A 22,428-nucleotide genomic window follows, 5' to 3' on the forward strand; every position below is an offset into this window, starting at 1 on the left:
ATTCAACAATGTCCTTGTGTAGTCCAAGCCAGTAAAAATGTCTTTGTATTTTAGCCTGTTTTTTCCTCACTTCAAAAGGGTGACACAGTGGCTCAGTGGGTAACACTGTTGTCTCACAGCACTGGGGACCCAGGTTCAATTCCCACCTTGGGCCATCTGTAACTGCTTCATTTGTTTCTTTTCTTTGTAAACAGCATTCCTGATGCCAAGTTGAAGTGTATGGAGCAGCAGGAGCAGCAACGGAGTGTCACTGGGAGGGGACTGCTTTAGAGCTGCAGTTGAGAAACATGGGCCAGTGTGTCACCAAGTGCAGAAACCCCCCCTTCATCTCTGGGCAGTAAAACTGGAGATAAAGAATCTGGGAGCAAATCACATGTTAAGAAAACTGCCAGCCCTGGTGAAGAATTTAGCTCGATGTGTGCAAAAGCTTCTGGTGATATACTTGCCAATGGAACAAAGAAAACTGATGTAGTGGAATCAACCCCAGCCCCAACTCGCTCACTCTGGAGACAGTAAAAAAGAAGAATCGTTTTCATGTCATGAGGAGTTCTCTCTTAAGCGTGCGGAAGAGTAGTTTAGCAGGTATCAAGATGCTCATGAGGATGCCATCTTAGAAGAGGGCATGGAGTGGTTTTGCAATGACCTTTTTGTGGATCCTACTGAGTTCATAGTGTTGTTGTTAGCGTGGAAAGTTCAAGCAGCGACTATGTGCAAGTTTACCAGGAAAGAGTTTGTTGAGGGGTGCAAGGCATTAAATGCAGACACTATTGATGGAATCCGTGCCAGATTCCCAAGCCTTATGAATGAAGATTTACATTTCAGTTTGGGCTGGACTCTGAGGAAGGTCAGCAATCGTTATGGAGGGAAATAGCTGTCGCTCTTTGGAAATCTGTTCACACAGAACGTACCTTTCACCTTGGACCAGTGGCTGAGCTTCTTAACTGAAAACCCACCCAGAATAAAGGGAATCTCTCGAGATACGTGGAATATGTTCTTGAATTTTATTCAGGTGATAGGTCCCGATCTTACAAACTACAGCGAAGATGAGGCCTGGCCAAGCCTGTTTGACATATTTGTAGAGTGGGAAATGGAGAGGCGAAGGAAAGAAGGGCTGGCTGAAGAACCGTTACACTTAGTTACAGAGGCTGCAAATGTGGAAATGTTCGGACAAATTGCTACAGACTACCAAGTAACAGATGAGGAGAAGTGAGCAATAACAGAAACTGACAGCGTATGTAGTTTACTGCTCCTCACCACCCTCAATTGCCTTGTTGCTAAAAGGGCTCCAAGATGCTGTAATAATTTATAGGCACTTTTTAAGCAATTGGGTAATACCTTTTTTTAAAATGCTTGTTTACAAAAGTATGCAGTAATTCACTAGTTGCCCTAACAATAGCAGCATCCGTTTCAGCCTTTGAATACTACTGGTGTGAAGTAGTTTGACATCATTACTGCAGAGTTTTGTCTTTGCTTCTATAATTGTGGTGTTTCATGAAATTCCTTGGTTTAAAAAGGCGAGTAGTGCCAGAGCTCATTTTGACAAAGTGAACGAATGAGCGAGGGAGGGGTGGCAGCTGCTGCTGTGTATGATGCTGTGTGTAGCTGTGGAAACAGTATAAAATGAAAGACAGTATTAAACATTTACCAGTTTACTGATCAAGAATTGGAGAGGTGCTGTGGCGTTCAAAGTTGCAGGACTTCTGCAGTTCTTCAAGCAGCCATGCAGTTTTTCAGTACATTGAGCTGGTAGCTGGGTTAGCACTGTGCTGTTGTATGTACGCTGTATGCTGTACTGGTACCAGGGTTTGCAGTACATGTACACTCACATCTGTAAAGTTTGTTTTCTTGTGCACTTGATAAGCACCTGGGTTCTTTCAAAGCTCCTTCCCCCCCCACCCCCACCCCGAAATAAAATCACAGTGATTTGGAATCTTTAGCCAAAAGCATTGTGTTTCAGCTCATTAAGTTTACAATCCATTGTTACAATTGAGATAGTGCCACTGGTTTGCACACATGATGACATTAACCAAAACTAGTTCCAGGGCAGAAATGGCTAACACGAGGGGTCATAGTTTTAAGCTGGTTGGGGGAAAGTATAGAGGGGATGTCAGAGGCGGGTTCTTTACACAGAGTTGTGAGAGCATGGAATGCGTTGCCAGCAGCAGTTGTGGAAGCAAGGTCATTGGGGACATTTAAGAGACTGCTGGACGTGCATATGGTCACAGAAATTTGAGGGTGCATACATGAGGATCAATGGTCGGCACAATATCGTGGGCTGAAGGGTCTGCTTTGTGCTGTACTGTTCTATGTTCTAACCGTCTGTGTAGATTTGCACATTCTCCCCGTGTCTGTGTGGGTTTCCTCCAGGTGCTTCAGTTTCCACCCACAGTCCAAAGATGTGCAGGTTAGGTGAATTGGCCTAGAGGTATGGCACTCATCCACAGATTCAGTCAATAAGCACATCGACCTGGGACCCAATATACCAGCCACTGCAGCGGACAGCTGGAACTGACAACAGGAAGAGGCAGGTACAAATCACTATAAATGCCGGAGGAAACATCACAGAAACGCTTCACAGGAGGCTCCCAAGCACTGAGGATGTCACCTAGACAGGGGACGAAACGTCTGCAACACAAATTCCCAGCTCGGTGAACAGAACCACAACAACGAGCACCCGAGCTACAAATCTTCTCACAAACTTTCTCATTAAGACATCATTTGTTAAGTAATAACACATAGGGATGCATTCACTCTCTTTCTCTGTATATGCCACTTGATATAACTGTTTTAAATTCTCATCTTTCTGCTGTTGGTTAATCAGCTTAGCAGAGCTAAAGGTACTTGCATGTTTACCCTATTTGTTCCTGCTCTGTCCCACTTATCTGATAAAAAAAAAGTCCCTGATAAAGCTATGTCAGTTTCCTTATCTGTGCCTTTTGATCTGTCCTGTTCAACTTGTGCCTCTATGATCTTGTTACTACACAATCTGGGAAAATTCCTGAATAAACGTTCTTCATTTCTTCAGTTGCCTGCGTCTCCACTGGCTTTCAACTAGAGTAGGCAGCACACCTACCACTGAATCAAATATATCCTTTGCAAGGACAAATTGTATCCCTGGAATTGAGAGTTTGTCCAGTGCTCCTACCACAAATTCTCCATTCTTCTCTGGACACTCTAGCCTCACTTTACATAATTGAGCGCTTTTTGTCTCACCATGAATTCCTATTACCAGTACCTTTTCTGGCAATAGTCCCTCAGAAGTACATATCTCCTCATCCTTCAGCATTACAGACTGAGGGGATCCTGTATCCCTTAATATTGTAACCTCTTTACCTGCTACTCCTGGCTTATGTGAATAAACTTTACCCTTGCATGTATATTCTTTAAGCAGATCTCACGCTTCCTCCTTAACCGATCTCTGAGCGTCTTGTACACTCTGAGGCAGTGGTCTAACTTGCCTTATACTTCTTGTTACTAGTCCAACAAAACTCCCAGGCTTGTCTGGTTTTGCAACATCTGGCTTTCTCCTAGCCCACCAACACTGGCCCACTTTATTACAGTGAAAACACCGGAACTTTTTAAACTTCTTTGTCCTCCACAACGGTTTCCTTTTGACCCTGCGGTAAGTTCGCCTTATGATCTTCACTGAGATCTACCTTTCCCTTTCCATTTAAGGATTTCTCTTTGCCCCAATTTCTATCCCTCACGGACTGGAATTGATTCTGGAAGCCAAACCGTGTTTTATGGACCAGCTCATAATCATCAGCCACTTCAGCTGCTAATTTTGCCTTTTTAACTCTCTGCTCTTCCACATGAGTTCACACTACTTCAGGCAGTGATTTTTTGAATTCCTCCAAAATAATAACCTCTCTAAGGGCATCATAGACTTGTTTTGTTTTACAGCTCTTATCCATCTATCAAAATTACTTTCAAACTCAATGTAGGTTTGACCAGGGTGCTTCCTTAGATTCCTGAAACATTGCCTATAGGCTTCTGGTACAAGCTCATATGCACTTAAGATGGCTTTTTTCACCTCCTCATATTCCCCAGATACCTCCTCTGATAGTGATGCGAAGACCTTACTACCCTACCTACAAGTTTTGTTTGGATCCACAAACCCACATGGTCACTATCCACTGCATCTGTTTTGCCACTTTTTCGAATGTGATGAAAAAGGCTTCCACAGCCTTCTCATCAAACATAGACAATGCTTGCACACACTTAAACAGTTTCTCATCGGGCGTTTGTCCACCATGGGTTTGCTCATCCCCACTTTCCTCCTCATTAGACTTTCTTTCAGCCTTCATCTCCATCCTTTTAAGCTGACTTTCCTTTTTAAGTGTCACTTTCTGAAGTTCAAACTCTCTCCCTTTTTCTTTCTCATCTGCTAAAGCCCTTCGTTCTTTTTCTTTCTCTTCTGCTTTTAACTGTAACTCAAACTGTTTCATTTCTGCTGCCTTTTCTATCTCTTGCCTCTAACTTAAGCTGCTTCATTTGCAGTTGAAGTTTTGCCATCTCTACAGATTCTGATGGTTTCTCCAACAAATTTAAATGCTGAGCTACTGCTGTAATTATCTCTCCTTTCCTCACAGAAGGAGGAAGCTCCAATCCCAGTTACCTGCTTATTCCTGCAGCTTTGATCTTATTCATCTTTTGCCAAACTTCCAAAGTCACCACGTTTACTTCCAGAAAAGTTTTAGCAACTGAAAAAGCCATTACTATCGCAAGCTTTGTCTACCCAACCAAATCAACACCCGAAATAAAGGCACTAACACTGACCACTTGCTGTTTAAAATCCTGCAAAGATCCCCCAATCTGTTATGGACTAGGCCCAGACCACTCAAAACATTCTTAAGCAAGCAGCTCAGACCATGACTTTGCAATTTGTTTTGGGAGGTGTACAATAAAAATTATCCAGATTAAGTTAGCTAGTTTGACTACCAGGTTTTAAAACAGACAGAAATTTATTCACAAAATTACACAATGAAACACAAAGAACAGAATAAAGTACCTCAACAGAAATCAGTCTATCCAAACGAGACTTAATTATGCTGTTCCAAATATACACAACAGTCCAAATAAGCAGACCCCCTTAATCACAGTAAAAATGAAACAAAGGCTTACAGCTCGAAGTTAAAAGGGTAGAAGAAGAGAGAGTTTAGCAGCCCGTTTCCACACAGCCCACAGTTGAACTCCTCACTTAACTTCTGTCTCCAAGACTGGCCACTACCCTTTCATTATCCAGGTCACTTCTAAACATAAAAGCTTTGGCTTAAAGTCTCATCTGTTTACGTATAAACAAAAAGGCCTCTCAATGCCCTTTTATCTCTGTACCAAACCCAGCCATTTCACAGCCCGGAGTGTTTTACGACCCCTCTGAACAAAACACACAGTATCCTTGAGAAAAGGAACAGCTTTTACAAAAAAGGACCAGCTTTGTGGCACCCAGTATTGGTACCAATGTCCCACAAACTATAACCTACCTCTCACACACCAGTCTTTCAGACATGCCTTCATCTCTCTAACCTTGTTAACTGCATGCCAATTTTCATGTGGCGCAGGTAATAACCTCAAAAGGTAACAATCCCTGGATTATTAATTGGGTTTCTTACTGCCTCATACTAGCTATGTAGAACCTCTTGCCTCGTTCAACAATGATAGCCAGATTCTCCCCTCCATTGCAAGTTCCTCTCCAGTCCAGAGTCCATGTCCTGAAACCCTGAAACAGGGAGGCAACAGCGCTATCTGGAAATTTTGGCAAACATTAACATTGCTAAGTCCCAGGGCAAGACCAGATTTATCCTAGACTGCTCTAGGAAGTGAGAAAGGAGTTTGCTAAGCCCATGCCTCCTCACTCTTCATGGGAGTCACACTGGAGGATTGGAAGGAGGTGAATGTTGTTCCTCTTTTCAAGAAGGATAATAGGGAAATCCCAGACAATTACAGACCAGTCAGTCTTACATCTGTGGTCATCAAAGTTTTGGAAAGAATTCTGAGGAATAGGATTTATGACTACTTGGAAAAGCATAGTGTGATTAAAGGCAGTCAGCATGGCCTTGTGAGGGGCAGGTAATGCCTAACAAATCTTATTGAGTTCTTTGAGGAGGTGACAAGACAGGTCAACGAAAATCGAGCAGTGGATGTGGTGTATATGGACTTCAGCAAGGCATTTGATAAGGTTCCCCATGGTAGGCTCATTCATAAAGTCACGAATCTGGATTCAAAATTGGTTGGCTGACAAAAGGCAGAGAGTGGTTGTAGATGGAAAGTATTCTGCCTGGAGGTCAGTGTTGAGTGGGGTCCCGTAGGGGTGTGTTCTTGGACCTCTGCTCTTTGTAGTTTTTATAAATGCTGAAAATGTGTTGCTGGAAAAGCGCAGCAGGTCAGGCAGCATCCAAGGAGCAGGAGAATCGACGTTTCGGGCATGAGCCCTTCTTCAGGAATGAGGAAAGTGTGTCCAGCAGGCTAAGATAAAAGGTAGGGAGGAGGGACTTGGGGGAGGGGCGTTGGAAATGTGATAGGTGGAAGGAGGTCAAGGTAAGGGTGATAGGCGGAGTGGGGATGGGGGCAGAGAGGTCAGGAAGAAGATTGCAGGTTAGGAAGGCGGTGCTGAGTTCGAGGGATTTGACTGAGACAAGGTGGGGGGAAGGGAAATGAGGAAACTGGAGAAACCTGAGTTCATCCCTTGTGGTTGGAGGGTTCCTAGGTGGAAGATGAGGTGTTCTTCCTCGAACTGTCGTGTTGCAATGGTCTGGCAATGGAGGAGTCCAAGGACCTGCATGTCCTTGGTGGAGTGGGAGGGGGAGTTGAAGTATTGAGCCATGGGGTGGTTGGGGTGGTTGGGTTGGTTGGTCCGGGTGTCCCAGAGGTGTTCTCTGAAACGTTTCGCAAGCTTGGTTAAAACCTACACAAGTGCATAAGCAAATAACATTTTTACAGTGCACTTTAAATATAGATTTTTGGAATTATATGATGCAATATATATTGGTCTATACAATAGCTAATCTATTTTTCTAATCAGCCTGCTCAGAGATGGTATTACATACCTCTGGGGCAGGTGGGACCTGAACCCAGGCCTTTCGATCCAGGGGGGTAGAGACACTATCAGTGTGCCATAAAAGGGGCCCAAATACTGAATGCTAATCTGCTGTTTTGTTTCTGCTAACATCTCGGGTCATATTAATTTTCAAGTGTTAAAATGGGGTCGCACTGAAGAAAAACTGGAAGCAGTGACCTAGGTGTGTTAACTTTATTGTGCAGTTACACAAATTAAAATATGTATGACATCTTGCACTATGGAAATGAATTTACAGTCACTAACAGCAAATTCCTCCTTCAGATTTCACTAACAGAGAAACTGCTGCTACCATGACAACAGTACCCAGCAACTGAGTCACATCCTGGGCTTCTGCTTTAAAAACAAGGCAACAAAGAAGAGGAAAGAAGAAACCGTTCCACAAGAGGAATGTTTCATTTGAAGAATGAAGAATCAATATTTGAAGCAGAAGAATATTGAGATTGGAAGAGTGCAAGACATTAGAATTATTTTTGAATTATCTAGTAAAGAGCCAAAACAAGTACAACAGACCAAACTGGTCAGCTTTGGTGCACACCACTATGCTTCTTTAATGTTAAAGGCCCATGGTATATGGAGAATTAGTTGCTTCCAGCCTAGATGCAGATAGGGTGTCGCTACACTTGTCCATTTGTGCATGGATTCAGACTTGTGTTTAATAGTCTTCCGATTAAGTTGGGTTCTGGTACTCAACATCAAAGCTGACACAAAAACAATCTAGAGAATGGTAAAGTATTGATGCCAATGAAACTATGCCCCAATAAGAATTTCAAATGAACAGTGAAAGGAGCAAATTGGGAGAAAGGAATAATTTGCAGTTGTTTTATTACATAATGTCTAATTGTCATGGAAATATTAACCATACCTGCAGGACATTAAGAATTCTATCAATGAATGCCTTTCCAGTTGCAGGAATTTGTTGGAGAACAATAAGCATTAGGTCATTAGAAATAAGAGCAGGAGTAGGCTATTCAGTCTATTGAACATGCTCCACCATTCAATAAAATCATGACTGGTTGCATTGTGACCATAACTCTACTTTCATTGCAGTTTCCTCTAACCTTTTATTCCCTTGTAGATCAAAAGGTTTGTCTTACATGATACTGTCTTGTCAATACAAATATGTTTTCCAGTCCCTATACTCCTGACAGGTGCACTGCATTCTCTCAATCACGTGAAGCTACGAACATCAAGCCTTATCTATTCTTTATTATTCACTGTTACAACATACAATAACTTTCAATTAGATTTCCCATTATGAAAAATAATTTTCAAAATATCAGTTGTTCACTTCTGTTAATATTTCAATGACAACTCATGACTTAACTAGGAGCAAGACTGCTATCTATTTTATATAGGATCCAAATTCCATGCTGTATTATAAAAGTGTGAGTTTAAAACACACAATGTACAATGTAAGACGTACTAGTACTGGTCCTATACATACCAAAGCATTAGCAAGAAACATCGTAGCAGCAGCAGCATGATGAGCAGATTGCCAGTGCATCCAAAGAGTTCCCTCCAGGCCCCACTAATGTACATTTCTTCTAGGATTTTCCATTTCCAGCTTCAAAGAAAGTAACAGCCATCTTCAGGGAACTTTGTCAGATCAGAGGAGAATTGAGGGGAATTGGAGAGGGCAAGGCATGCCCCCTTCAAGTTGCTGTACGGTACACGTAAAGGTCGAATGTATGAATAGGAGAGTGGGACGATGATTCGGGTGGGGCTGCTGGGTGATTGGGGAAGATTGATGGTGAGTTACCCAGGTATTAAACAAGATTTTAATATCTCTGATATTTCTTAGGTAACTATGCAGGTAAGTACCACAGACCTCCCCCAAATCTCAGAACCAGTGACATATGCAGAGGGCACTGGGAACAGAGGAGCTTTCCAGGGAATTCCTACAAATAATCACTCATCAGGATTTCCACAATTTTCTGACAAGCATTATAAGTCCTGTGTCTGACAATTCAGAGATGAGAAGACTGAGCCCATATTTGTTACAAAACAATCACAAGGGTCAGAATAAGGCTTCATTATAGTGACCTGTTACAAAGTGCATTTGACTATTATAGTTCCAAACCAGAATAGCCATGAAATTAGTTACTCTGCAGTATCTCTCTATTTTTATTGTTCATTTGAGATGTGGTTGTCACTGGCTAGCTAGCATTTATTGCCTGTCCCTTGTTGCGCTTGAGCAGGTGGTGGTGAGCTTCCTTCTTGAACTGCTGCAGTCCACTTGCTGTGGGTTGACCCACATTGCCATTAGGGAGGGAATTCCAGGATTTTGATCCACCAACAGTGTAGAAATGGCGATATATTCCCAAGTCAGGATGTTGAATGGCTTGAAGGGGAACTTGAAGCTGGTGTTATTCCCATATATCTGTTGCCTTTGTCCTGACAGTTGGAAGTGGTCATGGGTTTGGAAGGTGCTGTCTGAGGATCTTTGGTGAATTTCTCCATCTCGTAGATAGTACACACTGCTGCTACTGAGTGTTGGTGGTGGAGGGAGTGGCCGCTTGTGGATGTAGTTCCCATCAAGTGACAGCTTTGTCCTGGATGATGTCAAGCTTGTTGTTGGGCTTGCACTTATCCAGGCTGGTGGGGAGTATTCCATCACATTCAGAAAATGTGGTTTAAACTCTAATTCAGCCTCTGCTATATGGAATCCCTCACTTTTTCCAACTCAATCAATTCAATCCCAAGTTGCATTTACTGGTAGCCATATTCCATCCCAGTTCCATGGAAATAGTGGTCATCTGAACAATACATGTTCTTTTTTTTTAATTTGTTCAGGGACATGGGTATTACCAGCTGGCCAGCATTTACTGTCCATCCCTAGTTGTCCTTGAGAAGGTGGTGATGAGCTGCCTTTTTAAAATACATGCTGTGGGCTGACTCTTAGCAAGAGAGTTCAAGGAATTTTACGCAGTGACAGTGAAGTCATTGGCAATATATTTCCAGGTCAGTCTGGGGAGTGATTTGGAAGGGAACTTAAAGGTCATGAGGTTCCCATGTATTTACAACCCATATCCTTCAAGATGAACACTGTGCGTTTCCAGCACTACACTCTCAACAGTATTCCATCATACTCCTGACTTGTGCCTTGGAGATGGTGGACAGGCTTTGAGCAGTCAGGAGGTGAGTTACTCACCATAGTATTCCTAACATTTATTTAAATAAAGAATTTCCCAAACCCAATCAAGGAGATTCTGGAGTATAATATTTCCCTTTGGCCTTCTTCAGGATGGAGTGAAGAAAATTTGCATTTGAAGGAACTTGTACTAATTAGGGTATTTTGACAGGGGTGGCATGGTGACACAGTGGTTAGCACTGCTGCCTCACAGTACCAGAGACCCAGGTTCAATTCCTGCCTCAGGCAACTGTCTGTGTGGAGTTTGCACATTCTCCCAGTGTCTGCACGGGTTTCCTCCGGGTGCTCCGGTTTCTTCCCACAGTCCAAAAGTGTGCAGGTTAGATGGATTGGCTATGCTAAATTGCCTGTAGTGTTAGGTGTGGGGAGTAGGTCTGGGTGGGTTGCTCTTCGGAGGGTCGGTATGGACTTGTTGTGCCAACAGGCCTGTTTCCACACTGTAAGTAATCTAATCTAAAAAGAAATTGGGATTCACTTCACACTGGAAGGGCTGGTATATGCATATCACGTTATTAGCTTCACAGACCATGTTCAGAATTTACCATCACATCTTTATAATTCTTTCTGACTAAAAACGGATGCCTGGCTTCTCAAATAAAAAAAGCTTTTTCGAACTTCTTTCAGTCTTTGCAAATTATTCTGGAACAAGTAGCAAGATAATTCTTCTCAAGTCAAGTTTCATTGTTATCAACAACATTCAAAGTCAGAAATATAGATTAAGATGCACATACAATATTGTTCCTCAATCTGATTTGAGAGTTTTTTTAAAAAGTTCCTCAAGTCATAGAATCATAGTCACAGAAACATACAGCACAGAAACAGACCCTGTGGTCCAACCAGTCCGTGATGAACATAATCCTAAACGATACAATCCCGTCTGCCTGCTCCTGGCCCATCTCCCCTCAAATTGTTCCTGTTCAGGTGCCTATCCAAATGTCTTTTAAATGTTGTAATTGTACCCACATTCACCACTTTCTCAGGAAGTTCATTCCACACATGAACCACCCCCTGCGTAATAAAATTGCCTCTTTTTTTTAAATCTCTCTGCTCTCACCTTAATAATGTGCCCCATAGGCTTGAAATCCCCCACCCTAGGGAAAAACTTCCTCAAAACTGATCACAAATTCCACAGATACTTTAAAGAAATTACAGTTTTTTTTCTGATAAGACATACGGCTCAATGTGACATGAACTTTGACTTTGGATGTTGTACCAATAAGAAGGAAGTTAACAACCAAAAGAGGTGACTTACAGACACGAAGAAAAGCTGCAGCAGAGGGGAGAACAGAGAAGGCACATGTACAAGGTCCTGTGAGTGTAATACAGATAAAGAGAACTGAAACCTGAGGACAAAGTTACTGCAATTGGACAATTGAACAATTTTATCATTGTTGTTTCAGTTTGCTAGACCATATAGAACAACGTAGCCCACTTAATTGGCACCGCATCCACAAACATCCACCACTGATGCTCAGTAACCACATTGTGTATTATCGACAAGATGGACTGCAGACAAATCCGAAGACAGTATCTTCCAAACTCACAGCCACATTCATCTTGAAGGATATGGGTAGCAAATACGACCTGTAGGTTCCCTTGCAAATCACTCCACAGACTGACCTGGAAATATATTCTGGATTAGTGGTGCTGGAAGAGCACAGCAGTTCAGGCAGCATCCAAGGGCAGTAAAATCGACATTTCAGGCTTTTGCCCGAAACATCAATTTTGCTGCTCCTCAGATGCTGCCTGAACTGCTGTGCTCTTCCAGCACCACTAATCCAGAATCTGGTTTCCAGCATCTGCAATCATTGTTTTACCTGGAAATATATTGCCAATCCTTCACTGTCACTGCGTAAAATTCCTTGAACTCTCTTGCTAAGGGTCAGCCCACAGCATGTATTTTGAAAAGGCAGCTCATCACCACCTTCTCAAGGACAACTAGGGATGAGTAATAAATGCTGGCCAGCCAGTGATACCCATGTCCCTGAACAAATTTAAAAAAAAGAACATGTATTGTTCAGATGACCACTATTTCCATGGAACTGGGATGGAATATGGCTACCAGTAAATGCAACCTGGGATTGAATTGATTGAGTTGGAAAAAGTGAGGGATTCCATATAGCAGAGGCTGAATTAGAGTTTTAAACCACATTTTCTAAATGGAGTGTTAAGAGTCCTGTTTATTTCAAGTTTTTTTTGTATCAATTATTTAAAGTGAAGTTTACCTTTTTAATTGATGTATGATGTGTCCTTAAATTCATTTCTATTTAATTTCCATTTGTCCTAATTCATGTGAAAGTAAAAATTTTACAAAATTTATATCTTATTGGTAATATCCTCTTTCAGGAATTGTTTGGTAATTTTGGTTTATAGTTCTTCCACAAGGGTTATAACACATAAGATAAATTACTTGGACTTATAAACTTTGGTTGTAAATGGAAAAGCTGTGATTATGATTTTTTTTTGCTAGTGTAGATAAATAAATGCATGATTTGAGAGTTTTGAGAAAGAAAATGATTGATATTAAAGGAAGCCCATCTAGTGTCTCTCATCATGTTTAATTCCTTGTAGTAACGTGCACTTGGGTTTACCCTTCATTATTACTGAAATACCTAAGAATCATTGAGTAAGCAGAACTCAAAGTCCACTTATTAACACTACAAAATTCAAACTCTGCATTACTATCATAAGCCAGAAATATGGTATCAAGTCACAACAATTCCCAATACTGGTAAATTAGGCATCTACGTGTTGTCTATTTTATTACTGTGTAATAGGGCTTCAAAGTTGTCTTTCATAGATACAGCTATTAAAATAGTCATGAAAACACATAAGAATTGGGAAACGCAAAGTAAGCATGTGGGAGCCGTGTGTATATCAAAAGTGTCAGCTGTAAAGTGGAATCAGGAAGCTGTTAAAATATTGGAAAAGCTATTTTTTAAAAAAACTAATAATTAAATACTTTTTAGGAAGTGAAAATAGAGCTAAAAAGTTGGTGGAGGTACAGTATATTCATAGTAGAGTTTGGGGAGATGATGGAGTATAACGTGCAGAGAAAATAAAGAAGAACAGTCTTAAGCTTGTTAGGTTGAATGAAATACAGTAGAAAGCATTTGCATTTTTGTACTACCACTGGACGTTCCATGTTGAAAGCCAATGAATTCATGTCAGTAACGCTCATTGTTGTTTTGTTGATAAACCTAGAAACCATTCACAAATTGCTGCAATATTCCAATTCATGTTAAAGTAAAAATGTTACAAAATTTATATCTTATTGGTAATATCCTCTTTCAGGAATTGTTTGGTAACTTTTGTTTATAGTTCTTCCACAAGAGTTGTGGAAAATATTCCAATAAATATTTTTAAAATGACAAATTAATGTTTTAGTTGGTGAAATATGTATGTTGGCTTGGGCACTGGAAGACCTCAAATGCTCTTCAATGCAGCATGGTAGGAACTTTTACTTTCACCTGAATGTGCAGCTGGGTCATTGACTTGCTTTCTTCAGTTTGTTCTTGAGTGTTATCATAGCCACAGAGTTTGACTGAATAAAATGTGTCACCCGCTTATAGAAAGTGAAACAAAGCGCTGGAAGATTATAAAAGGAAAAGAGAATACACTTAATATTTTAAAGTTAATTTGCAATGCATGATTGAAGATTGTTCACTGTCTTCTCCATGCAGGAAACAGACTGAGTGCTTAGTGGGATGATATGAAGATAGCAATCTCTCTATCAACGTTAGCAAAATGAAGGAGATTATCATGAACTTCAGGAAGTGGAGTAGAGGGCACACTCCTGTCTGGGTCAGTGGTGCTGAGGTGGAGATGGTCAACAGCAACAAGTTCCTGGGAGTGATGATTACAAATAATTTGTCCTGGTCAACCCATATCAAAGCAATGGTCAAGAAAGCACAACAACATCTCTACTTCCTCAGGAAGCTAAGGAAATTCGACATGTCCACAAAGACTCTTACCAAAGCATCATACCTGGGTGCATCATAGCACTGTATGGTTACTGCTCTTCCCAAGTCTACAAGAAACTACAGTCATGAACATAGCCCCGTTCATCCGTTCATTACACAAACCAGCCTTTCATCCATTTACTCCATCTATACTTCCCTCTGCCTTGGGAGAGCAACCAATATAATCAAAGATTACTCCCACTCCAGTTAAATTATCTTCTGCCTACTTCTATCGGACAGAAGATATAAAAGTTTGAGTACATGTATGAATATATTCAAGAACAGCTTCTTCCCTGCTATTATCAGACTTTTGAATGGATGTCTCAAATGTTCATGTTGATTTCTCTCTCTGCACCTTCTCTGCAGCTGTACTGCTGCACTCTATTCTGCTACCCTGTTGCACTTTGTATAGTATAGTCTGTATAGCACACAAAACAACTCTTTGCACAGTATCTTAGTACAGATGACAGCAATAAGTGAAATCAAATCATTCAACTTTAGATATCATACTCCCTATCCTATTGCAAACTTGTAGGTGCACCAATATCATGGATACTGCAGTGGTTCATGAAGTACATTCTGAAGCACCATCAGAAATTAGCCTAGTCAACAAGTCGTAAATCAATTAAATAATATTTTAAAATTTTGTAATCTCATGTTTTCATATTCAATAATCACCTTCAAGCCAAAGTGCAAGAGGACAATCCAGGAACAGCATCAGGCATACCCAAGTAAGTGCCAATCTGGTGAAGCTACTAGTAAGACTACATGCATGCCAAATTGTAATGTATACTTAAATAACTAACAGGAAGCAGCAGCTGATGATCATCCTCATTGATGGGGAATCTCAGTACATAATAAAAAGATCAAAGCTGAAGCAATTTTATCACCTTTGGTCAGATGCACCCACAAATGGACTTATCTCATCCTCCTCCTGAGGTTCACATCATGTGGGATTATGACACTGCTGATGGTGCTGGAAACATTCTGGCAGCTCCTTCGCTCAGGGTGTTCAGACATTAATATTTGGTGAGAGGTTGCTCAGAAATCTGAGAACACCACTACCTAAAAATTGCCCTCTTGGGTACACACCACTCTGATTGGGAAATTTCTCATCTGCCTGACCTGCTGCGCTTTTCCAGCAACACATTTTCAGCAAATTTCTCATCTTGACTGGGTCAAAATCTTAGAACTCCCTCCCTAATGACACTGTTGACGGTACCTGCACCATATATAGTTTAAGGATGTGCCTCAACATCACTTTCCAAGGGCGAATTCAGAACAATCAATGACGACCTTGCCATAAACAAGTAATTTAAAACATCCTGCACAATTTAGAGAAATGCTGCAGGAGGGCCATGGGCTTCCGAAATGACTTAACATGATGAGATATGCATCCACACTTCAAATGAACAAATTTACTAAGACAAAGCACTTAGATGCTAGACAGCTTTAAATAAATTTCCATACAGTTTCAAGGTAACAGGCACAATAAAATATACAAACGACACAATTGAGTGGAGACCGGTCCTTGAGTATTACAATGGATAATATTTCAAAAACCCAACAGGAAAACTACTTGTGCCTTTATTATCTATAAATAGGTTCCAGCCTTCCTGCACCATTTTAATACTGAGAAACATTAAATTGTTACATGAATCTTGATTATTCCTGCACCTCCTTTGAATGGTTATCATCAGAAAGTTATGACAGCTACTCAATTCATATTTTGCAGAGATTGAACACCAAGACTAAAGAATTTCTAATGTATTTTCCTAATAGGATTATTTGTAGAGTGGTGCTTTGTTTTATATGAGAGACAATCTAAGTGCATGGAATTCTAAATAAAGATATGTGAAAACAACATGTGCATCATCTTTTGTATTCCTGATTAAAATGGCTCAATTATAGTCATGAGATTCATATATAATTTTGCAGTACAGTTTTATAAAAAGCACTATACTCAGTTTGCTGTAAATGTAATCAACTGTTTCCAAAGTGCTGTTCTTCTTAAATGATTTGGTTTATTCTAATATTTAGTGATATAAAGTTTCTTTGACACCAAAAGAAAACAAGTAAAAGAACAAGTTACATTTGGAAAGTATAAATTAAATGCCTTTCACAGATTCTGGCCAAAATCTAAACGGAGTCATGGAAATACAACGGCCTATTCAAAAATGGTACCAGAATCCAGTCTGGAATTCCTGCGGCATTTCAAACTGACCTGATCTTCTCAGGAGGGGAAATCAAGATGGGACACGACTCAAATACAGTGGTGGTGAAACCTGAACCCAGCAGAGTTAACTCTGTGCTAAGTTTAAACAAAGCCTATTTTTAGCTGAAGCAAAATCCTTATTCCTCAAGGAATAACTTTTTCTTTCAATTAGGCATAAATGATTCTTGGGAGGTAATGGCCTAATAGTATTATCGCTTGACTAGTAACTTGGAGAGATCTAGATTAGAGTGGTGCTGGAAAAGCACAGCAGGTCAGGCAGCATCCGAGGAGCAGGAAAATCGACGTTTCGTGCAAAAGTCCTTCATCAGGAAGAGAGGCAGGGTTCTTGCAGAGTGGAGAGTAAAATAGTAATTTGGAGACCCAGGTAATTTTCTGGAGACCTGGGTTTGAATCCTACCACAGCAAATAGTGAAATTTGAATTCCATAAAAATCTGGCATTAAATGTCTAATGACGAAATATTGTCAATTATCAGGAAAAGCCCATGTGGTTCACTAATATCCTTTAAGGAAGGAAATCTGCTATCCTTACCTGGTCTGGCCGACGCCTGACTCCAGATCCACAGAAATGTGGTTGCTCTTTCTGGGCAATTAGGAATTGGCAATGAATGCTGGCCTAGCTAGTGACGCCCACACCTTATGAATGAATAAAAAAAAACCTGATGCCCAGAATATATCTGTTTCATAGGATTGGAGGTAGAGGGAAGTGGGGGAATGTTGTGAAATGAAGATTATTTAAATTAGAATTAGCTGTTTGGTAGGATTACAGGGTGTTGAATGTAATTTTATCAATGTGGAATCAAAGATAGGAGAAATGGGGTGAGGTGTAGAGGGCCTAATATTGAATGAGATGTGTTGGGTGGAGCTGTGAAGAACTTTCAAAAACCTGTCAAGTACTTGTCAACACCTATTTCTGCCTTCAAACAGTATCTGAATCCGGTGTGCAGCAACTCCCTTGGACAAAGATCCTGCTCATCATGTGTGATGATGCTATGACTTAAAGAGGATATTTTGTCCTTTTTTTTGAAGAGATGTCTTAAGGCAGAGGTGACAAGCAGTCTACCAAAATCACTAGAGTAAACAGCTTGTGAGGCCTTGGTTTTTTTAAAAAAAAGATTGGAACAATAGAAACAGCCTGAATTGGTGGGGTAGAGCTCCCACAGAACCAGGGATTTTGAGCAGCTGTTGTTGGGTCTTAGCAGGATTGGAAGGCTGTGAATATCTCCTGGCTACTACACTGTTTTTTCTGGATACTTGCCTCCTGGGCTGCTAGTGTGGCATGTGAGACAGTTCATTTTCTGAATTTGCCTTTTGCCAAGGGTGTGTTTACGGGATGTTTCTATATTGGAACAGTTAATGTTTCGCAGTAAAATAATCTATTATTCCATTAAGTTTTCTAATTGAGTTAAGTTATTCCAAGTTCCTCTTTCTTCGGTTGTATTTTAATAATAGTGTTTGAATAAATATATGTTTTACTTCCTGTCGAGGAGTCTGACTAATCGAATTGCATCTGGTTCACTACCTCACAGTTATTTTCAAAATAATAGAAGTTAAGATTTAGGCTACCTTTTTAACCTATTTCGAGGGGGTCTGCTCTGGTCCATAAAACAATGCACTTACTCCCAAGGTGGATATGATGCGCTAAAACTTTATCCAACTCTGTGTCCCCATCTCAGGAGTGATATTCCGAAGCTCTAAGACCCCTCTGTCAAAGTGAGGTTGCACTTATACTTCATAATGACCAAAACAAATCATTTACATTGATCCGAGGTGAAACTTCTCAAATCACAAATATTCCAAAGGAAACAATTTTGATTTGTCCTGCGAAATACAACCTCAAATTTTCCAGCTCATAGAATGACCAAATCAGATTTGATGCCTCCTCAGAAAGAAGTAAAATTAGATGAACTTTTTTATTTTTAAAACAAAAAAAAAGAAATAACTGCAGAATGAGTGAACAGATTTTGTTTCACAAATGGACTTTCAAATATAGCTAAGAGTGCAAAAAAAAAGGTGATGAAGGTTTAAAGGTTATACAGTCCAACTGAAAGTCAAGTTCTTTGGAGATATCATTAGTAAAAGGTCAAAACTGCAGTTCCTGAAATGATGATCCTATAGGAAGACAGAAGCGAGCACTCTTTTTAGAGTTACAGCAGCTACATACATTTTCATGTCTTTTGTGCAATACCATTCTTTTTGTAGACAGGTATATTGATTCTATTTGTTGAAGTGTGTGAAACTAAACAAACTCGTGATGAACTCTCCTTCACATCGCTTTCTTTAAAAAGGATAAATTGTGCAGTATCTTAAGAGAATCCAAATAAATTGAAGATATAAACTTCAACAGTGAATTGTTTTATTAACGGATACTGCACAGATCACTAAAGACAACTGCACAGGTACAAAAAATAATCAAAAAAGCTAATGGAATGGTGACCTTTATCTCAAGTGGTTGGCAATCAAAAGTGAATAAGTTATTCTTCAGCCATATAGAGCCTTGGTGAGGACAACTCATCACACCTCCCAACCCCCAATCACCACTGAGGCAGCAAACCACAGAAAGCACATACCAACACAAGTGGGAGAAGAGCACAAATTCACCAATTCTTCATGAGTTAAGCTATGAAGACAGATTGCATTTATTAAGTGTGTATTCTGTGACAAATTCAGTGTGTGATATAATCAAAAAGCATATATATTGATAAAAACAGGGGAATACACGAGCAGAAAAGGTGATGAAGGTTTAAAGCCCCTATAGCCTGCTCAGCATTCTCTATTCTGGGCTGGTCAGTTACCTGAACACCATTTTGTTTTGCAATTCCTCTATCTCTTGATGTCATTAGTATTTAGAAATCTAGGAATGAAGAAATTCCTTTTCACTTCAGTCCTAAATGGCTTTCCCCTTGTTCTCAGGCTGTGTTACCTGGTTCTAGACCTTAGCGAGTGGAGATAGCTGTTATGTATCCACCCCTTTCGTCTCATAGAATTTTTTGAAGTTTGAATTATCACCACTCATTCTTCTAAACTCTAAAAAATATAGGCCTATTCCCATCAATTTCTCCAACTGGGCAATTCTGATTTTCCACGAATATTCTGGTGCACTCCCTCTCTGGAAAATGTACCCTACCTTACTTCAGGGGAGCAAAACAGTATAAAATGTACCAGGTACAGTCTCACCAAAGTTTTATACAATTGAACCACGACATGTTAATTCTTGTACAGCTTAATTTTGTTGCAGAATAAGGAAGCATAATCCCTAAAATTTGCACTAGGAATTGATCGCACCAATTAAAATTAATTTCATGCAAAATGCTACAGGTGCAGGGTCAATTAATTATTCAACACTGCAATCAAATTACGTTTTTTAGGTAGGATATCAAGGAAAGAGGGAAAATAAATAAAATTATATGGTGTGAGAGAAGGCTGAATTGGCATTCCCAAAATATAATTCTGATGTTAGAGAGTAGATTAAATGCTTTCATGACTCCAATAGCTTTCATAATTGCATTAACCCCAATTGAATATACACTTGAATTTCTGAAAGTTTATTCATAACTTTACCATCATGAACAATGTACTGAAGATAAAGGAGATCAACATTGATGGATGTCATCAGAACAATTTTCAAATTGAGTCCAAATATTAACATTGGTGATTTGACTAAGTGGCTTAATATAATTTTTAGGCTGTTCAATGCTAAAGTGCAAAATAAGTACCATTGTTCTGAATATATTAAATTAAGGGTATTTGGATAAAATTGTAGATAATAACAAAGGTGAAGAATTGGAAGAATATTGGCTCCAAGCCTCAATCAAAGTTTTGATTTGCCACTAATAATTAAAATAAAGACAATGACCAACAAGTGATCAAACATGATAGTTAGAGAATTCAACCTTTCAGAAATTTACTATCATAGAATCATCGAGCTGTACAGCATGGAAACAGACCCTTCAGTCCAACTTGTCCATGCCGACCAGATATCCTAAATAAACCTAATCCCTTTTGCCAACATTTGGTCCATATCCCTCGAAACCCTTCCTATTCATATTCCCATCCAGGTGCCCTTTAAATGCTGTAATTGTACCAGCCTCCACCACTTCCTCTGGCAGCTTATTCTATATATGGTGCATGGAAAAGTTGCCCTAGACGTATCTTCTAAATCTTTCCCCTCTCACCTTAAACCTACAGCCTTTAGTTTTGAACTCCCCCATCCTAGGGAAATGACCTTGTCTATTTAGCCTATACATGGCCCTCATGATCTTACAAACCTCTACAAGGTTCCAACACTCCAGGGAAAATAGTCCCAGTTTATTCAGCCTCTCCCAATAGCTCAAACCCTCTAACACTGGCAACATCCTTGTAAATCTTTTCTGAACCCTTTCAAGTTTCAGAACATTTTTCCCATAGCAGTGAGACCAGAATTTTATGCAGTATTCCAAAAGAGGCCTAACCAATATTCTGTACAGCTGCAACATGACCTCCCACCTCCTACACTCAATGCATTGACCAATAAAGGCAGAGACACCAAGAATAACAATGCCTCAGAAAAGAGAAAGTGATTGCTATATTTCATAAAAGATTATTTTATAATCCAGTTTGTTGAAGAACCAACAAGGAGAGAAAAAGATTTGATTTTATTGTTAAAAGAAAACTTGTATTCATACATTTTTCTTGACCATCAGGCACGTTAAAGAACTGACAGTCAATGAAACACTTTCAAAATGTCATTAGTGATGTAAAACAGGAAATGCATCAGTAACTTACATGTAGTGAACACCCAGAAATGGCCATGAAATGAAAAAAAAAAACAGGTAATCTGTTTTTATGATGCTGATTGACCAAGAGATAAGGTAATTATTCCCCAGTTCTTCTTTGGATCATTTACATCCAACTAAGCACACATTTGGGGTCTCAATCTAATGTCTCATCCATAAGATGGTACTTTCAATAATACAGCCCTCCCTGAGTACTGTATTGGAATGTCAACTTTATCTTTTGTTTGTGCGTGCAAACTCAGGCCCTGGAATGCTAAGAGGAATAAATATGATCAAACTTCCAGCACAAATTTTGGCTTTAAGTAACAGTGAGTCTAACATGATGACATTTGAATTGCAGGGATTAATGATGTGAAAAATAAAACAAAATTGTCAAATTTTACAGATTGGTCAAAAGTGAAGACTGCAGATGCTGGAAATCAGAGTCTAGATTAGAGAGGTGCTGGAAAAGCACAGCAGGTCAGGCAGCATCCGAGGAGCAAGAAAATCGACGTTTCGGGCAAAAGCCCTTCATTCATGATAAAGGGCTTTTGCCCGAAACATCGATTTTCCTGCTCCTCGGATGCTGCCTGACCTGCTGTGCTTTTCCAGCACCACTCTAATCTAAATTTTACAGATTGGCAAATGTACAGATTTTAAAAGTCTATTTTAAATTAACGTAAGTGGGTGGGAACTGCAGAAATCTTTTGAGACAAGGATTGTGAATGCATTGGATCAATACCTAGCCAAACAAAGCAAAGCAATGAGGTTCAAGAACACTTCTGCCTGGTTGAACAGAGCTACAAGTAATTCACAAAGGAGGCATTTGAGACCATGAAGGAAAATGGGACAGATTCAAGACAAAGCCCGAAGGTTAAAAGTAGCATTTGAACTTCATAGAAAATACATTGAATGTGACAAGGAAAGTGAAATATTTTAGTTACATTGAGAAAAGGAAACAAGCATGTAAGAGTACAGTGGTTAAATAGGCAGATGATACATAACTAGTAATGATCAAAATGGTATAGAATAAGTGACTGGTTTATTTGAATAGAGTTGGGAGCTGACAGACAGGTGGCAAGTGAAATTCAATTAAAATAAATGCAAATTGATTCACATGGGGCCAAAATTCACAAAGGAATTATTTCCTTAATGTCAAGAGAATAATGCGTATGCTAAATGAAAGAGACTAGGGAAACCTGACTGACAATAAATTCAGGTTATTACAACAATGATATGTAGCAGTCAG

General features: G+C 39.8%; 1 protein-coding gene and 1 pseudogene across 10 annotated transcripts in view; one reads left to right on the plus strand and one right to left on the minus strand.

Moving 5' to 3' along the window:
• Nucleotides 1-22,428, minus strand: part of nckap5l (NCK-associated protein 5-like) — a 753,060-nt gene that overhangs the window by 216,097 nt on the left and 514,535 nt on the right. The gene's annotated exons all lie outside the window — the stretch shown is intronic.
• Nucleotides 288-1,210, plus strand: LOC140481743 (DCN1-like protein 3; annotated as a pseudogene).

Source organism: Chiloscyllium punctatum, chromosome 10 (genome assembly GCF_047496795.1).
Source record: "Chiloscyllium punctatum isolate Juve2018m chromosome 10, sChiPun1.3, whole genome shotgun sequence".
In the NCBI taxonomy this organism is placed as follows: domain Eukaryota; kingdom Metazoa; phylum Chordata; class Chondrichthyes; order Orectolobiformes; family Hemiscylliidae; genus Chiloscyllium; species Chiloscyllium punctatum.